The sequence below is a fragment of the Lithobates pipiens genome, unplaced genomic scaffold (assembly GCF_037356315.1).
Source record: "Lithobates pipiens isolate NorthernLeopardFrog02 unplaced genomic scaffold, aLitPip1_a1.2 Scaffold_13, whole genome shotgun sequence".
NCBI classification, from domain to species: domain Eukaryota; kingdom Metazoa; phylum Chordata; class Amphibia; order Anura; family Ranidae; genus Lithobates; species Lithobates pipiens.
The window spans coordinates 226212164-226227951 of NW_027507718.1; positions in this window are offsets into that span (position 1 = coordinate 226212164).

The window sequence follows — 15788 nt, forward strand, 5'->3', positions numbered from 1 at the left end:
CTCTTATTTCATTCATAAATAATAAATAATAGCCATCAGGAAATCCAAAGGAGGGATGCAATGATACAATTCCGCCACTAGAGGGCCAGTCCCAGCTTCCAGAACAGGTGAAATGGATCTTCACTTCTATTTCACAGTGTATGGCTCAAAATAAGAGAAAGGAGGGGGAGAGAGAGAAACAGGAGACTTCCATAGTGTAGTAGTTTAAAAAACGGCAGGTAGATTTATTAAAAAGCAGTAAAGACTCTCACATTTTAATTGCAAAAACAAGCACAATCAGGAAGAGGGTATAATGACAACTTCCTCCCGCCTTACTCTACTTCCGGTTCGTCCTCTGGCCAATCCCTACGCGTTACGTCATGTGACTACCTGCCGTTTTTTAAACTACTACACTATGGAAGTCTCCTGTTTCTCTCTCTCCCCCTCCTTTCTCTTATTTTGAGCCATACACTGTGAAATAGAAGTGAAGATCCATTTCACCTGTTCTGGAAGCTGGGACTGGCCCTCTAGTGGCGCAATTGTATCATTGCATCCCTCCTTTGGATTTCCTGATGGCTATTATTTATTATTTATGAATGAAATAAGAGAATCCTGGAGTTTGTTTGATTTGCTTATTCACTTCGTTTAAAGGTGAGAGTTCTGGGAGCCTTGAGTAGCGGACATTTTATTATTGTTCTATCATTAAACCTTTTTTCCATTTTTTTATATATTTTTTATATATTTTTATGCGTGCTGTTTTTTGGACTATATTTTTTTTCACGGCATTGTATGTATGCACGTATTTATATTATTTTGAATTTGTGTATTTTATTTGAGTGGCACGATTTGCGCAGGACCCACCCCTTTATATTCATTATTTGATAGTTTGTGCTCACTATTTTGTCCTGCTGCATTTTTTAGTTAGCATTTGCACTTTATATCACTCAGGCTCTTTTTCACAGCATCTGTGTTTCATTATATCTGATTTTGGATTTTGTTCCACTTTAGTCACTTATTACCACTTAGTGGCACGAAGGCTGACCACTTTTATTTTTTATAGGCTCTAATAGGCTTCAAAATAGGGTGGGCTCGGAGTGCAGAGCATTGTGCCATGAGCCCATCCAGGTGTTGCAAGAGCGAATTAATATTCACTGTTGTAACACTGATCCTCAATGCGGCCAATCAGAAGCAGGTCTGAGACCCATTTTCTGATTGGCCAAAAGGAGAAGAGTCCCAATTGGCCACCGAGAAGGAGGGAGGAAACGGAAGCCATCGATGCCTGTGGAGAGCAGGAGAAGGTAGAGCCCCCGCTGCTGCCGTCGAGGGGCAAGGGAAGCTGCTGGTGAAGCGCTGCATAAATGGGGTAAGAGCACCTGACCCACCGACTGACTGCTGAGGGGGTGCTACTGTTTGCCACCCCTCCCCCAAAAAAATTACCACCGGCCGCCACTGGGGCTAAATCGCTCAAACTACTATAGGTGGGTGCACCAGCTGCTCCAGAGCTTCCTCCTGTCATGTACCTCCATCTCCTATGCATGTCATGACATCCCCACATGTAGACCTTACCCAATGTGTTTGGCACCTGGATGTTGTCATTAGAAGTCTCATATGGCAGTGTATGTCCATTAAATTAGCTCCATTAATTCCTCGATTGCCACTAAAAAAAACTCTGGAAGACTGATAGGGAATCCGCATCACCACCCACCCCTAAAACAGTTATTAAAGCAATATGTACAGGGATTGTTCCATGTTTTTTATAGATGTTTATTGGTTACAACTTACTCTATTGTATCTAATCTTTTCAAATGCAAAAAATAAATACCTTTATTATTGTATGTGTATTGCCCTCCCCTAGTTAGGCTGCTAGGTCAAATTTCGTTTTTGGTTCTACTGTAGTGAGTGGAGCAGTGGTGGTTTGTGTTTGTTTGTTTAGGGTTTTCTGAGTTGAGAGTTTGATTACTACCACTTGCTTTTAAAATACGTTTCCAGAGCTTAGGGCAGGAATAATCAAATGATCAGTTGAATATTTATCATGTCCCAAGCAATGCCCGGAAGGAGGCATCTTAGCCCTTGTACACGCGGTCGGAGATTCCGTCGGAATGTGTCCGATCGGAGCATTTTGTCGGATATTCCGACTGTGTGTGGTCTGCATCGGACTGTTTCCGTCGGAATATCCGTCGGACCAACTTTTCCAACTTGCCGGAAATATTTTCAGACAAAATGCTCCAATCATGCATACTCGGATCATGTGTAGAGAATTCCGATCGGACTAAGTGCCACGCATGCTCAGATAAAATTCCTACACCAAAGCTATTGGCTACTAGCGTGAACATAGTACCGTCGTAACGAAATAACGTCCTCACGTCGGATTTTCTGACAACTTTGTCCGACCGTGTGTATACAACAGTTTCGGACAAAATCCGTCGGACAAAATCCGACAGATTTGGTTGTCGGAATCTCCGACCGTGTGTACAAGGGCTTAGAAGGTAGCTGGGGAGGTGATTAATGTGCACAAAACCTGAGCAAAGTGTTGTTTTCCCTTCAGATGGGTTTTGGGTCTCTTGGGGCTGCTAAGAGAGCTTCACAAAGACAAGAAACTGCAGTCTGGGTCTCATCAGCTGCTGGGCTGGGGGCATGGAGAAGATTGCCAGAAGATTACATTTGCTGGAGGGCACTGCACTGAAGTCCTGCTCTGGAGAAGGATCTTGTTATCTACCTCACTGAAAATCTATCTGCTGATGCTGGGTGGTAGACAGCTCTGTAAAGACCTTGCAGTGCAGAGATATTAATAAGTCATAATAATTCATTTGCATTGTTGCTGTGGTTTCTTGATAGCTAACTGCATTATAGTTCTGAGAATTGCAAAAATATGATGCTAGGCTAAACGGTATAGGTCTTCAATCAGACAGGCACTGGCACCCATGCTGCTGCCTTTGTTTTGGTTTGCATCTACCTGGAGCTACATGCAGGCAGCCTCTAGAGGTGGATGCAGATGCAGCAGCTGTATGGACACAGCTACATGTCAAAATTTGACAGTCGCCTAGGAGCCAAATTTGAAAACCATGCACACTGTCCAGAACTGATGCAGATTCCCAAACAAAGGCAGCCTGAATAAAGACTAATAAAGAAGATTAAAGTTGTTTTTGTCCTTTAATAAGTGCCTTATTTGTTACTATTAACATACACTATTGAGGCAGCATCTATGCCTGAGATTTATTCTTTATCTTAATTTATTTTCATCTTTCATCAACATGAAACATAGTTGAGTTTTTCTTTTTTGGATCAACTTTTTTTTATAGGATAGAAAAGGGATAAAACCCCTATCATTAATGATCTGCAGTATATATATAGTAGGTATTCCCACGCTAATATGGTAAACGCAGCATAAAAAAATAATAGATAAGGGTCCTGTGAACACCGGCACATGCATATGGACACCGGAAGTGACGTCTAGGCATCGAGGTTGCTGCTCGTTTTTACAAAGCCCAGCTTTTTTCTTAAAATTGTGAGTAAGACTATTGCTATTTTGATAAATAAACACTACTACAACTACTACAAACTACTACACCATAGAGGCTCTGTATTCTCTCCTAAATATCTTCCATATATCCGGGTATTGATGTATTTGAGCGGTCCCCATTTATGACCAATACCTGAATGAGAGGAAATACTTAGCCAGCTCTGCACATACCGTGACCCCTTTGGAAGGAAGGAATACATACGATCCCTACCAGAGTGACCAATCCCCTTGTTCTCTACAATGCTGCTTACCTTACAGCAGTAAGGTAAGAAGTTAGTACACCTACGGGTGTAACTTACACTGAAGACCCACAACCACTGAAGTCACAGTGTTTCTGCAGAGCACCTTGTCACTTTGCACCTTTGCACTTTTGTTCCAGAATTTTGTTTGCAATTTTTCTTAGCACTATTTTTGCACTTTTAACACCATGGACTGTGATTAATTACATTTATATTAATTTTTGCTTAGTTATTGGATATTTTTCACCGTATTGAATTTATTTAATATTTTATGCTGCACTTTTGTGCAATTTTTGCATTTGCACTTTGGTTTTCATTTTATATGCGGCACTTATTTGTAATTTGCATTTTTATACTTTGCATTTACACTTTGAGATTCTGCAGTCTTTGTTCCAATCTGGAAATTTCCCTTAATTTCCTGTATTAGGGAAGCAACAAGAGATGAGAGTTAATCTTGCCAACGTGCAGGGATTTCCCCTTTTAAACAGTTGTCATCTGAACATGTGTCCTCATTGGATTATTTACCCTTACCTCTTGCTCAACTGACATTTTTTAAATGTTGGCTATCCCATCCTATTTCTGTCTTAGAGACAGTGGCCATTAAGGCAAATCCCCAGTGGGGACACAAACTTCCCCAAAAACTTAATAGAGGTTCTAAGGGGGTCTAACCCTTCCCTACTCTATGCACAACAGAAAATATGTTTTTGCCTGATACACTGTGCCAAGTCCCTTGCACCTAAGCATTATGTCCTCTATTTAGATAGCACATTTGTGATTACACAGATATGGATAAAAAATTAACCCCAGTGCAGTATTTTAAAACACATTGGACTAATTATTAGTGTGCTGAAATAAAGAAAAAAATTTAAGTCTCTGTTCACAAAAGCTATGGCCCTTTTAAAACTCCATCACAGTTACAGTGTTATGATATCATCAAGATGGTCGCAATCACATTACTGTATTTTCTGTAGGAAAAGGTGCCATATCTAAACTCCTTATAAAAATGGAGCACATTCTGAGTCACTGACCAGGAAGAAGCATGTAGCAAATTAAGTCAGACTGAAGTCAGGTATATTGATTTGCATGCTTGATGAAGTGACTCAAAAAGAAGCGAAGATACTGGATCAGCATGAGAGGCAAAAAACAAGCAACCTTCAGGTTTCACTCAGCTCAGGTTTCCTTTAACATACATTGGGTGGATTTCCTGCATAGACTGCCTATGTATTGGCAGATATCTCCTGAAGACTAACAGGTATAGATACGTCCACCTGTCATCAAACAAGTCACTTAAGCCCTAGGACCCACCACAATAGTCAGAGGATGGACCATGCAGCACACCTGCGGTACTTTTTCTGTCTTTTCTGTCTCCAGTTTGTAATAACAGGAATTCTTGTGATAGCACATTTACATGTTGAATAATAGCTCTGCCCTTCTGATTGTATTTGGTATGGTTGGTATGTAGTGCTTGTATGTAAATTAGCTCATAATTTGGCAGGTTGGTACTGTAGAATAGGGATGAGCCGAACACCCCCCGGTTCGGTTCGCACCAGAACTTTCGAACGGACCCCAAATTCGTACAAACGTTAGAACCCCATTGAAGTCTATGGAACTTGAACGTTCAAAATTAAAAGTGCTAATTTTAACGGGTAATATGCAAGATACTGTCCTAAAAAGGGTTTGGGGACCTGGCTCCTGCCCCAGGGGACATGGGTCAATGCAAAAAAAAGTTTTAAAAACGTCCGTTTTGGCGGAAGCACTGATTTTAATGACGATTAAAGTGGAAAAAAGTGAAATATTCCTTTAAATATGGTGCCTGGGGGGTGTCTGTAGTATGCCTGTGAAGTGCCACGTGTTTCCCGTGTTTAGAACAGTCCCTGCACAAAATGACATTTAACGGAAATAACGTCATTTAAAGCTACTTGCGGTTTTAATGTTATATCTGGTTCCTGCAATATGGTTGAAAATCATTGAGAAAAATGGCATGGGTAGCCCTCCCTGCCCATTACCAGCCCCTTTGGGTCTTGTACGCATATTAAGGGGAACCCCGTACCATATTAAAAAAAGGAAATGTGTGTGGCCCCCAGGCCCTATATACTCAGAACAGCAGTATACAGGCGGTGCAAACAAGACAGGGACTGTGTAGGTTTGTTGTGTTAAGTTGAATCTGTTTGTAATTTTCAACTGGTACATTTTTAAAGTGTAGCTCCAGTCAAAAAAACAATTTTTAAGCTTTTTGGAAAACATAGGGAAGGGTTATCACCCCTGTATAATTTGTTTTGTCGTCCATCTTTTTTCATCTCACTTGCTGTTGTCTCCTTCCGTTTGCAAGTAGGAGATGTTTGTAAGTTGGATGTTTGAAAGTAGGGGCCTGCCCTATATGCTCTGCAGAAATGGCGGAACAAGGTGTTGGTTTTGCCACAACATTGTAAGCCCTCAAAGTGACTCTTGGTGGGCGCTGGAGCGCCCTGCTGTGAACGATTATATCAAGAATTGTAATTACATGCCATTGTTGAACAGTGGTAGAAAAATTGACCTTTGGTGGTTGTGGTGCTGGTGCCACAACACTATAAGTCCTCACAGTTACTCTGGGTGGGCACAGGAACGGGCCCTCCTGTGAAATTTTATATCAAGAATTGTAATTACATGTCCCTGTTAAACAGGGGCAGAAAAATTGGGCCTTAGGCACTGGTGCTGGTGGCACCACACTGCAACCTCTCCCATATACTCTAGTTTTATTGCAGGAATTAGCCCTGCTGCAAAGCATTGCATCAAAAATTGTAATTAAACGCCCCTGTTAAACAGGGGCAGAAAAATTGGGCCTTAGGCACTGGTGCTGGTGCCACCACACTGCAACCTCTCCCATATACTCATGTTTTATTGCAGGAATTAGCCCTGCTGCAAAGCATTGCATCAAAAATTGTAATTAAACGCCCCTGTTAAACAGGGGCAGAAAAATTGGGCCTTAGGCACTGGTGCTGGTGCCGCCACACTGCAACCTCTCCCATATACTCTTGTTTTATTGCAGGAATTAGCCCTGCTGCAAAGCATTGCATCAAAAATTGTACTTAAACGCCCCTGTTAAACAGGGGCAGAAAAATTGGGCCTTAGGCACTGGTGCTGGTGCCACGACACTGCAACCTCTCCCATATACTCTAGTTTTATTGCAGGAATTAGCCCTGCTGCAAAGCATTGCATCAAAAATTGTACTTAAACGCCCCTGTTAAACAGGGGCAGAAAAATTGGGCCTTAGGCACTGGTGCTGGTGCCACGACACTGCAACCTCTCCCATATACTCTTGTTTTATTGCAGGAATTAGCCCTGCTGCAAAGCATTGCATCAAAAATTGTACTTAAACGCCACTGTTAAACAGGGGCAGAAAAATTGGGCTGATGGCATCACCCAGAACCAGAAATGTTCTTCCAACATATCATCGGAGGAGGAAGAGGATAGACAATCAACATAACAGGACAGTCACTCAGCATCAGCATAGGCAGTCTTGAAGGGATGTGATATTTCAAAAAAAATTATTCGGTTACATCAGCTTCAGGTGCTTGGTAGCTGTGGGTGATCCAAGACTGATTCATCTTGATGAAGGTCAGTCGATCAACTGATTCGGTAGACAGCCTCACCCTGTGATCGGTAACAAAGCCACCAGCAGCACTGAAGGTGCGTTCCGAAAGAACGCTGGATGCAGGACAGGCCAGTAGCTCAATTGCATACTGTGCAAGCTCTGGCCAGTGATCCATCCTCAAGACCTAGTAAGCCAGAGGATTTTCGGTGGGAAAGGTGTCCAAGTCTGACCTTGCCCCTAGGTATTCCTGCACCATGTACAGTGGTGTGAAAAAGTGTTTGCCCCCTTCCTCATTTCCTGTTCCTTTGCATGTTTGTCACACTTAAGTGTTTCGGAACATCAAACCAATTTAAACAATAGTCAAGGACAACACAAGTAAACACAAAATGCAATTTGTAAATGAAGGTGTTTATTATTAAAGGTGAAAAAAAATCCAAACCATCATGGCCCTGTGTGAAAAAGTGATTGCCCCCCTTGTTAAAACATACTATAACTGTGGTTGTCCACACCTGAGTTCAATTTCTCTAGCCACACCCAGGCCTGATTATTGCCACACCTGTTCACAATCAAGGCATCACTTAAATAGGAGCTGCTTGACACAGTAAGGTCCACCAGAAGATCCTTAAAAGCTACACATCATGCCGAGACCCAAAGAAATTCAGGAACAATTGAGAAAGAAAGTAATTGAGATCTATCAGTCTGGAAAGGGTTATAAAGCCATTTCCAAAGCTTTGGGAATCCAGCGAACCACAGTGAGAGCCATTATCCACAAATGGCGAAGACATGGAACAGTGGTGAACCTTCCCAGGAGTGGCCGGCCGCCCAAAATTACCCCAAGAGCGCAGCGACGATTCATCCAAGAGGTCACAAAAGACCCCACAACAACGTCCAAAGAACTGCAGGCCTCACTTGCCTCAGTTAAGGTCAGTGTTCATGCCTCCACCATCAGGAAAAGACTGGGCAAAAATGGCCTGCATGGCAGAGTTCCAAGGAGAAAACCACTGCTGAGCAAAAAGAACATCAAAGCTCGTCTCAATTTCTCCACAACACATCTTGATGATCCCCAAGACTTTTGGGACAACATTCTGTGGACCGATGAAACAAAAGTGGAACTCTTTGGAAGGTGTGTGTCCAAGTATATCTGGCGTAGAAGGAACACTGCATTTCATAAAAAGAACATTATACCAACAGTAAAAAATGGTGGTTGTAGTGTGATGGTCTGGGGCTGTTTTGCTGCTTCAGGACCTGGAAGACTTGCCGTGATAAAAGGAACTATGAATTCTGCTGTCTACCAAGAGATCCTGAAGGAGAATGTCCGACCATCTGTTCGTGTACTCAAGCTGAAACAAACTTGGGTTCTGCAGCAGGACAATGATCCTAAACACACCAGCAAGTCCACCACCGAATGGCTGAAGAAAAACAAAATGAAGACTTTGGAGTGGCCTAGCCAAAGTCCTGACCTGAATCCTATTGAGATGTTGTGGTATGACCTTAAAAAGGCCGTTCATGCTCGAAAACCCTCTAATGTAACTGAATTAGGACAATTCTGCAAAGATGAGTGGGCCAAAATTCCTCCAGGACTCTGTAAAAGCCTCATTGCACGTTATCGCAAATGCTTGGTTGCAGTTGTTGCTGCTAAGGGTGGCCCAACCAGTTATTAGGTTTAGGGGGCAATCACTTTTTCACACAGGGCCATGATGGTTTGGATTTTTTTTCACCTTTAATAATAAACACCTTCATTTACAAATTGCATTTTGTGTTTACTTGTGTTGTCCTTGACTATTGTTTAAATTGGTTTGATGTTCCGAAACACTTAAGTGTGACAAACATGCAAAGGAACAGGAAATGAGGAAGGGGGCAAACACTTTTTCACACCACTGTAAATCAGACGCTGGCGATGGTTGCTGGAACCGATCATACCTTGGGGCTGCGGACTAAAAAATTGTCTGAAAGCATCAGTCAGACGGCCACCTTCTCCACCGCTCCTACTGACCGATGCCTCAGCAACACGTTGTCCAGGACCAGGAGTTTGTAACCTCCCAGTCTCTGGGAACGCGTTGCACAGACCTTTCTGCAAGGCCTCCCGGAGATGTCTCATCCTCTGCTCCCTCTGCGATGGCAAGATAAGGTCGGCAACCTTACCCTTGTACCGTGGATCAAGGAGAGTGGCCAGCCAGTAATGGTCCCTCTCCTTGATCCAAAGAATATGAGGATCCTTCCGCAGGCTTTGCAGGATCAGGGAGGCCATGCAGCGTAGGTTAGCTGAGGCATTCGGTCCGGAGTCCTCTGGGTCACTAAGGACAACATGATCCGCAGCTACCTCCTCCCAGCCACGTACAAGTCCACGTGTTTCTTGGGACTGTAAATCATCCCTACAAGACTGCTGCTGCTGCTGCTGATGCTGAGTGCCAGCCTCCACCTCCATGCTGACACAATCATCCTCCTCCTCCTCCTCTTCCTCCTCCTCATCCTCTTCCTGTGTGATGGGTGGCACAGCAGGAACACTGTCTGAATAAAGGGGGCCTTGAGAGGCAAGGAAGTCCTCCTCTTCCTGCCTCTGTTCTGCCTCAAGTGCCCTGTCCATTATTCCACGCAGCGTATGCTCCAAGAGGTGGACAAGAGGTACAGTGTCACTGATGCATGCACTGTCACTGCTCACCATCCTTGTGGCCTCCTCAAACAGTGACAGGACAGTGCATGCATCCCTGATCATGCCCCACTGGCGTGGTGAGAAAAAACTGAGCTCCCCTGACCCTGTCCTGGTGCCGTAGTCGCACAGGTACTCATTGATGGCCCTCTGCTGCGTGTGCAGCCGCTGCAGCATGGCCAGCGTTGAGTTCCACCTGGTGGGCATGTCCCATATAAGGCGGTTCTTGGGCAGGTTCAACTCCTTTTGGAGCTCAGCCAGCCGAGCACAGGCATTAAATGATCGGCAGAAATGCACACAAACTTTCCTGGCCTGCTTCAGGACATCCTGTAAGCCGGGGTACCTGCCCAAGAATCGCTGCACCACCAGGTTAAGGATGTGAGCTACACAGGGCACATGGGTCAGTTGTCCCTGTCGGAGGGTGGAGAGGAGGTTGGTGCCATTGTCGCAAACCACCATTCCTGGCTTAAGCTGGCGTGGCGTCAACCACCTCTCGACTTGCCCCTGCAGAGCTGACAAAACATCCGTCCCAGTGTGGCTCCTGTCCCCCAAACAAACCAGCGCAAGCACGGCATGGCATCGTTTTGCCTGCATACTTGCGTAGCCCCTGGAACGCCTACGGAGCACCGCTGGTTCTGAGGACAGAGCACTGGAAGAGGCCATGGAGGAAGAAGAAGAGGAGGGGGTGGAGGAGAGAGGTGTGTCACAACCAATAGTAGCATTTTGGAGGCGTGGTGGCGGAACAACCTCCAACACTACTGCACCTTGTCCTGCATCCTTCCCAGCTGCCAGAAGAGTGACCCAATGGGCCGTGAAAGACAGGTAACGTCCCTGTCCATGCCTGCTGGACCATGAGTCAGCGGTAATATGCACCTTACCGCTGACTGCCCTGTCCAGCGAGGCAAGGACATTGCCTTCCACATGCCGGTAGAGTGCCGGAATTGCCTTCCATGAGAAAAAGTGGCGTTTGGGGACCTGCCACTGAGGAACCGCACATTGTACAAACTCACGGAAGGGGGCCGAGTCTACCAACTGAAAAGGCAGCAGTTGAAGTGCTAGCAATTTAGCCAAGCTAGCATTCAACCGCTGGGCATGTGGATGGCTGGGAGTGAACTTCTTTCGCCGGTCCAGCAGCTGGGGCAGGGACATTTGCCTGCTATAATCGGACGTGGGTGTACTGCTATCAGAGTGCCCGGAAACACTTGGCTGTGACACACCTAATTCTACACCTTCATTCCTCTCAGAGCAGGTTTCAGAGAGGACTGAAGGTCTAGTGGGGTTGGAGATGCCAGCTGATGAGGAGCAAGGAGAGGGCCGCTTTGTTCTTTGGTGTGGGTCTTTGAGGTACGCTTGCCGACGAGCTGCATGGCAGGTCAACATATGTCTGGTCAAGCATGTGGTGCCCAAGCGGCTGATGTTTTGGCCAAGCGAGATACGCTTGAGACATATGTTGCAAATAGCAGCGGTGCGATCTGATGCACTCGTCTCAAAAAAGGCCCACACCAAAGAACTTTTAGAATAACGTGCAGAGGCAGCGCCCTGCACAGGCGGAGCTCTGCGGTGTGATTCAGTCGGTGTGCTGCCCCTAAGCTGGCCCCCGGAGGGCATCCTGCCTCGTTGGACATGTGCCTCCTCCTCCTCCTCCTCCTCTCTCCTACCAGGCACCCACGGGGAGTCAGTGCCCTCATCATCCCCTCCCTCTTCATCGCTGTAGCAAACCTGGCAGTATGCTGCAGCTTGTGGAACATGACTGCCAGATTGCTGTCCTTCTTGAGCATCCCCTCTCTCTGTATTCACGCTACTGCCTTCCTCTAGCTGAGTGTCATCATCAGAGGCTACAAAACACTGGGCATCCTCCTGGAGCATGTACCCAACACTGTGCTCAAAGAGTTCAGGAGACTCCTCAGGAGGACATGGTGGGTCTAGGGAAGGAGTCACTGATGATGACATTGAGAGGAGGGAAGACGATGCATTGGCAGCTGCTTTGCTAGTACCCTGAGACTGGGTGAGAGAGGATGAGGAGGATGAAGAGGGCTTGGTCATCCACTCTACCAGGTCGTTGGCATGTTGCGGCTCAACATGTCCAGCTGCCGAAAAGAAGGACAAGCGTGTCCCATGGCCACGTGCTGATGACAATGCACCGCATCCACGACCAGCACTGTTGTCTCTAGACACAGAGCCTGCTTGCCCCCTTTTATCGGCTCGCGCCTGTCTACCTCTCCTTGCTGGCCTTCCAGACATGGTAATGGCCTGAAGGGAGTTGGGTAAAAAAGCAGTTGGGTAGTGTATATTGTGCTAGAGGCACACAACACCCACTAACTCCTGCAGATGCCTTTATTATAGAACACCAGAGATAAAGGGGTATATACAGATGTATACTGTGCTGTGCTGGAGGCACACACAACTTCCAATGCAGATGGCAAGTGGGCTCAAATAGAGAAGAGCTATGTAGGTGGATATAGCGGTATGTACTGGGTACAGAGCATGCAGACAGCACGCACAAGCTCCTAACACTACTGACTGCAAGCTCTATTATAAAAGATAGATCACTAGCTATATAGGTGAGGTGAATATAGTGGTGTATACTGTGCTCAGGGCACACAGACAACAACCACTACACAACAGCAAGATCAAAAATGATTCAAAGTGATTTCTCAACAAAATAAATTATGGAGACATGGATGAAGGGATGAGCTTGCTTTCAATATTATAAATGAATTAAATAGCGTTTTTAGTTTGCGGTGCTCAGATGCAGTGTAGTTCCACTTTAAGTTAGTCAATATAGGGCAAGGCTAAAAATTTTAAGTCCTGAGCTACTAGCCAGGCCTCAAGGGTTACTCGCCACCAATTGCCTCACCCCCAATTCCGCCCCTAAACACACCCTCATAAATTATCCCATGAAATGACACTTAAATGTTTTATGCAGAATTAAGTTATAAAAAAAATATTAACAACTTTATCTGTGTCCACCAATGCAGCCTGCCCGTGTCCACCAATGCAACCTGCCCGTGTCCACCAATGCAACCTGCCCGTGTCCACCAATGCAACCTGTGTCAGCCAATGCAGCCTGTGTCAGCCAATGCAGCCTGTGTCAGCCAATGCAGCCTGTGTCCACAATGCAACCTGTGTCCACAATGCAACCTGTGTCCACAATGCAACCTGTGTCCACAATGCAACCTGTGTCCACAATGCAACCTGTGTCCACAATGCAGCCTATATCCCCAATGCAGCCTATATCCCCAATGCAACCTGTGTCCCCAATGCAGCCTATATCCCCAATGCAGCCTATATCCCCAATGCAGCCTGTGCCACCAATGCAGCATGAGCCACCAATGCAGCATGAGCCACCAATGCAGCCTGTGTCACCAATGCAGCCTACCTGTGCAGAGGAAAAGAGAGGAGAGGCGCCGCCTGGATGATCAGAGGACCATAAACATAACAGCTTTAGTTTCAATAGCTGTTTGTTCCCCGCCACACGCCGTTAGATACCGCCCCTTTGCCTTGTACGGGGAACTTTGATAGACAGATCATCCATCCCAGGATTGGACGGGTGATCTGTCTATCAAAGTGCCTGGACAAAGAAGTAGAAAAAAATTGTAGCTGGATAGCCGCACTCCAGATATTCAACTTTATTGAAAAAATATTATTAAAATCAAAACATCTAGGCTAAGTACAGACTAACTGCACAGCCGCTGACATGTTTCACACCAAACACGGTGCTTAGTCATAGCTAAGGTGCAGAGTATACATACAAAGCTATATAGACACCTAAATAATTAAGCAAATAGATAAAATACGTGTATCATGAATAGCCACACAGAAAGCACCTGTGAACATCCAAAATCTGAAAGTTAACATTTAAATGGATGGAAAGAACTTTCTACACCTAATTAAAACTAACATATTAAAGATTCACATAATAATGATAAATAACATGATCAATCTCATCTTTAGGGAAAAGGGTACAGGTGCGACCTAGAGAGAAAAAAAAAAGAAAAGACATATATAAAAGTATTTTTCATATTGTATGTAAAAAGTCACAAACACACAGAGAAAAGAAACAATCTCCCTCAGTGTAATTATGCCGGTGCATGAAGCCCATTAAATGTCAAAACCTTCAGAAAAAGCCAAATATTGCTTAATGGTAACAAAACCCCAAAAAGTTATATGGTTACAAATATTGCATTACTAGATGTATCTATTTAGATACTCTCCTATGATACAATGTAAAATAGCCTCATAAAACCATCCAAGCTAAATAGCCTATATATATATATATATATATATATATATATGCTAATGACACCAGGTATAAGGAGTTAATAATAACACCCGGCTAAATGGTTATATTTATGGCTAAATGGTTATATTTATGGCAAAAAAATCTAAGGGACATCCATGCATATATATAGATAAACATGCATGTAAATGTAAGGAGCTAGCATGCATACAAGCAACAGCATGCACACCTGCATGTAACCTAAAGTCAAATATGCATAAAAAATACCCATAGGCAACAAAAAATACTCCAATGGGACCAATAACAAATGTGTATGACAAAACATTAATTCATATAATACTAGTATTAATGGTTACTCAAGCAAAAGTGCAGCAATGTATGCATACATTCCCAGACAAAAAAGTCCCAATCAGGCGACCAGCCTATCCAAAAAATGGGGAGATATGAAAAAAAATAATGAATGAAAAAATTAATCAAATCGAGCGGAACAACAAAATAATATGAGCTAAGCAGAACCAGATAAAAAGCATACTGACACCAGACTGCCAATCAGATGAGAAAAAGAGAGAAACCCTCCACATTAACTTAATAAATACTAGGCAGCCAATATATAAAAAAATCACTCATAAAAATATGTGATATTCCACTCAAAATTGAGGCCAATAGGCTGCCTCATGTCACCCCCTCTTTTGGACAAAATGACTTTTTCAACCCCCTGTATGTGTAAGCTACTGGCATCTTTATCGTGGCAAAGATTCCAGTGCCTCTCTACATTTGTCAGATGATTTTTATAAATGTCATAGAGGTGATCATATAGTCTCTTAGCCTCCGTGTTGTGCATCCAACGTACTGTATGTAGCATTGTTCACATGTAACCACATAGATGACAAATCTCATGTTGCAGTTGATAAAGGAAGTAGCTTTAAAGTCTTTATTCAAAGACCTAGAATGAATAATATCGCCTCGTAAAATGTGGGGGCAACATGGACAATTATTGCCCCCACATCGAAACGATCCTTTAAACTGCAACCAATTAGGACGTTGAATGCTACTCGAATAAAGACTGGGAGACAACCTCCTACCAATGGTGGGAGCCCTACGGGACACTGATCTGATACCCTTAGACAAGATTTGAACATACATGGGATCATTGTAAAGAATATGTAAATATTTCTCTACGAGGGGGTAGAAAAAAACAGAGTTTTAATGGATTGATCAGATCTATGCCTCCTCCCATTCTCATTTAGGGTTGTGCAATTTGTTTCGTAACGAATCGAAATTCGGCCGAATTTTGCATCTTAAAAAAACAACGAATTACAACGAATAAGAAAGAAATATAACAAATGAATTTGAATGAATTCGACATGATTTGGTAATTCTTTAAAGATCCAATGAAACAAAAGGTCAGCTCAAAGTAAATCTTATAGTCCAATCAGCTAATTCATTTTGTGCCGGAGGATGGATTACTGGCAAAGTGCATTCCTGAGAACTGAGTGAGAAGGGTGTTGTATTGTATTTGAGCCGAGGAGAAGAGACGTTGTCATTGTGTGTGTTAAAAGATTCAATAAACAAACGACTTTCCAAACTACGAA